This window comes from Pelecanus crispus, chromosome 27 (assembly GCF_030463565.1).
Source record: "Pelecanus crispus isolate bPelCri1 chromosome 27, bPelCri1.pri, whole genome shotgun sequence".
NCBI lineage: Eukaryota > Metazoa > Chordata > Aves > Pelecaniformes > Pelecanidae > Pelecanus > Pelecanus crispus.
The window spans coordinates 247,518-251,516 of NC_134669.1; the positions used below are offsets into that span (position 1 = coordinate 247,518).

General features: G+C 56.5%; 1 pseudogene; it reads right to left on the reverse strand.

Moving 5' to 3' along the window:
- Positions 1-15: 15 nt before the first annotated feature.
- Positions 16-1,072, reverse strand: LOC142596125 (olfactory receptor 14A16-like; annotated as a pseudogene).
- Positions 1,073-3,999: the final 2,927 nt, after the last annotated feature.

Genomic DNA, 3,999 nt, shown 5'->3' on the forward strand with positions numbered 1-3,999 from the left:
TGGGCCTGTATTGAGTTACAGTATAACTGCTCTGGAGATGAAGATTGTTGCTTCAGAAAAACATCCAGCTATCAGTTTCCACACTGTGTCCTTGAGCTCCTGGTTCCTCATGCTGTAGATGAGGGGGTTCACTGCTGGAGGCACCACCGAGTACAGAACTGCCAGCACCAGGTCCAGGGATGGGGAGGAGATGGAGGGGGGCTTCAGATAGGCAAAACTGCCAATGCTGACAAACAGGGAGACCACGGTGAGGTGAGGGAGGCACGTGGAGAAGGCTTTGTGGCGTCCCTGCTCAGAGGGGATCCTCAGCACGGCCCTGAAGATCTGCACATAGGACACCACGATGAAAACAAAACAGCTGAATGCTACTAAGAAACTAACCACAAGAAGTCCATCTTCCCTGAGGTAGGTATGTGAGCAGGAGAGCTTGAGGATGTGGGGGACTTCACAGAAGAACTGGCTCACAGCATTGCCTTGGCAGAGGGGTATGGAAAATGTATTGGCTGTGTGCAGCAAAGCATAGAGAAACACAGTGCCCCAGGCAGCTGCTGCCATGTGGACACAAGCTCTGCTGCCCAGCAGGGTCCCATAGTGCAGGGGTTTGCAGATGGCAACGTAGCGGTCATAGGCCATGATGGTGAGAAGAAAATATTCTGCTGAAATGAAAAAGACAAAAAGAAATAATTGGGCAGCACATCCCAAGTAGGAGATGGCCCTGGTGTCCCACAGGGAATTGGCCATGGCTTTGGGGACAGTGGTGGAGATGGATCCCAGGTCGAGGAGGGAGAGGTTGAGGAGGAAGAAGTACATGGGGGTGTGGAGGCGGTGGTCGCAGGCTATGGCGGTGATGATGAGGCCGTTGGCCAGGAGGGCAGCCAGGTAGATGCCCAGGAAGAGCCAGAAGTGCAGGAGCTGCAGCTCCCGTGTGCCTGCAAACGCCAGGAGGAGGAACTCAGTGATGGAGCTGCTGTTGGACATCTGCTGCCTCTGGGCATGGGGTGTTGTCATAGGAGAAAAAGACAGTGACAAGTTAGGGGAGACATCTCTGAGCAAAATCAAAGCTATTTCCCATAGACCCTCCCCCTCTCACACACAAGAGACACTTTTCTTTTTCTAGCAGCCCTTCCTTGAGCTCTGTGCCTAGAGCCCTGGCTGGTGCTGGCCGTGTGGGCCATGAGGAGCAGGGCATCTGCCCACGGGCTCTTGAGAAGTCAGCCCTGCTCTGCAGCAGTGGGCATGGACAGGGACCAGTCCTGGTGTTCAACTGTGTCAGATGGAACCAGTGCTAACGCAGAAGGGCCTGTCAGCATCTGCACTCCCAGGGCTGAGGAACGGGCATGGTAAAGGCAATTTAAGAGCTCTAGGGTTTTGTACGGCTCCCCCCCATCAGCCCTGGGGAGCATTCTTGGACGTCAGAAACCCCCAGCATTTCTGCTGCACTCAGGGAGAACAGAGCGAGTTCTGTGAAGCAAGAGGATTGCCTGTGGCTCCGTGCAGAGTGAGGGCAGCTGCTCTGTCCCTCTGCCTGGGTCCCAGTATCTCCGGGCTTGCAGCTTTCTGAGATGGAGGGTGATCACACTCCTGTGTGTGTGAAAACCAGACACTGCTTGAGAGCAGAGGGATCTACCACAGACCACTAAATGTCTCAGCCTTTCTCAAGGTCTCAGCACCCCACCTCTAGCCAAGGACACGCATGGCTCATTGCACAAACCCAACAGCATTTTCTCTCTCGTAGCATCTCTGTGCATTGCCGTGGCGCTTTCAGAGAACACAGAGATGCTATGGGACAGGTTTTCATCCTGGAGGGAAGCTCACAGCTTGGAAGGGCCAAGTGTGTGGCTCAAGACCAGTGTGTGACTCCGCAGCTGAAACTCCATCTCCCCAGGGAGCCTGACAGCAAGAAGGAAATAACCCCAGCACTAACAGGGACAAGTGGAGCAAGAAGGAGAACTGGAGTGAGGGTGTGGGTGAGAGAGGCCAGGGCAGAGGCAGGCGGGCCCTCAGGCCAGCGTTGCCCTTCCCCAGCTGTGCCCGCCACCTCCCAGGCACCAGCATTGCCGGGCAGCTGCTCTCAGCCCCTGTGCTCTGCAGAGGGCCCTGGGCGCGGGGCTGGAGAGCTGCAGCACGGCTCTGCTGGAGCTCTGGCTGCAGAGGAGCTGGTTCGCGCCTTGGAGCCCCCAGCCCTTGGGGCAGAGGCTTTGCTGGCTGGGAGAGGAGGCAAGGGGGCTTGCTCAGGGGAAGGGCTCTGCATGGCAGGGGTTGAGATGGAGGTTTCTGAATTCTCCCTCTGTCAACATTTCTGGTTTTCGTTTCCTCTCATTCCCTGATGATATCCCTGCTGCCAGGAGATTTTCCTCATGGGAGCTGTTTCCCTGTGCCATGTCTTTCCCTGTGAGCACTCACAGACCCCATCCCAACCTCTGTGCCCTCTCCTTAGCCCTCCAGAAACCTGCCTGTGTGCAGGGCACTGGCTGGGCGCATGGTCCTGTTTGCAGGTAGAAAAAATCACAGGTCAGATTAAGCCTGATGGGTCCAGCAAAGGTGATCCTGTTTCTGTCCACGGGCAGAGCAGTGGCTGAAAACTCATTGGGAGACTCCTGGAAAACCTACTGATCACTCAGAGTTACAGTTCAGCAGTCTCAGTGCTCTGTCAATATTAAGAACTCCTTTATCATTTCTCACCTGCTGTTCCCCAAGAGAAGGAAATTGAAAGCACAGGGAAATTCCTTCTCTTTATAGTAATCCTTGTCTTGATCTTCCCCTTGAAACCTCCTATTGGAAATATTCTGGAGATGAGGCAGAAGCTCTAAGCAGCCCTGACCCACGCAGCACCCTCTCACCAGCAGAAGGACCCTGCCTTGCTGGGGTCACTCTTTCCACCCACAGCTTCTCCTGGCACAACCGTGGGGAGTTCCCTGGGCAGGCTGAGAGCTGACCCTGGCAGGCAGCAGAGTCCCTGCCCCGGCACACAGCACCCTGGGGTGCAGGGACCCTGCTTGCAAGGACAGCCCTGGGCACCCCTGGCTGCACACCCGCCTTCACACCCCTGCAGCCATCCCTTGGAGAAGGCAGCCGTCATGCCTTGTCCCAGTCTCTCATGGTGCAGCAGGGAAGCCCTGCTCTGGAGCATGTTCTTCTCTACAAGAGAGAAACTCTGAGAGTTGTACTTACAGCTCCTGTAATCTGTGGCATGTGCCAGCTTTAGGAGACCCCTCAAGGAAATGCAGCTGCATAGCCCTGCAACCAGAGACTTACCGTGTGAAGGGCAGTGAAGATCTCTCCCGCAGTGAGCTCTCAGCACCCTCCCACCCCACACTGCCTTTAACCTCTCCCTGCCTCCCTCCTCTCCCCTCCCTGCCTGCAGGCACTGCCCTCAGCCCTGCTGCGCTTGGCACAGGAGCTGCTCCTGGGCAGAGCTGTCTCTCTGCAGCGCTGCCCGCTTGCCAGGAGCTGCCTGCGTCCCAGGAGCCCGGCCCAGCTCAGCAGCACAGCACCAGCCCAAGGCAGCCCTTGCTCTGCCCCTCTGGGCTGCCTTGTGTTGTCCCTGGGGCTGCAGGGGAACCTGCTGTGAAACAGCCTGAAGCCATCACTGATGCTCCCTCCCGCAGCTGGGGAGAGACTCTTACTTCCAGCAGTGTAATTTCTCTCACCAGAGTCAGATTTATGACCTGTAATCACTTTTCCTTGTCTTCACATTACACAGCACACCCAGGCAGTGACAGGCAGGGATCTCCTTTAGCCCTGCTGAGGGAAGGGTTCAGCAGAGTCAGTGAAGCCATCTCATCCTGGGCCTGGAGTCCTGGGGCTGCAAGGGCTCTCAGCTCCCTCCCATGCCTGCCACAAACCCACAGGAGGGGGGATTCCTCTTGCCTCACTTCAGGTGGGCACAACATGGGCACCTGCATGGGAGCTCCTTGTCTCAGCTCCCATGGCAATAATGGAGATGGAGGCCAGGAGGGAGCTGTTCAGGCACAAACACCTGGCGACATTTGGGCTTCA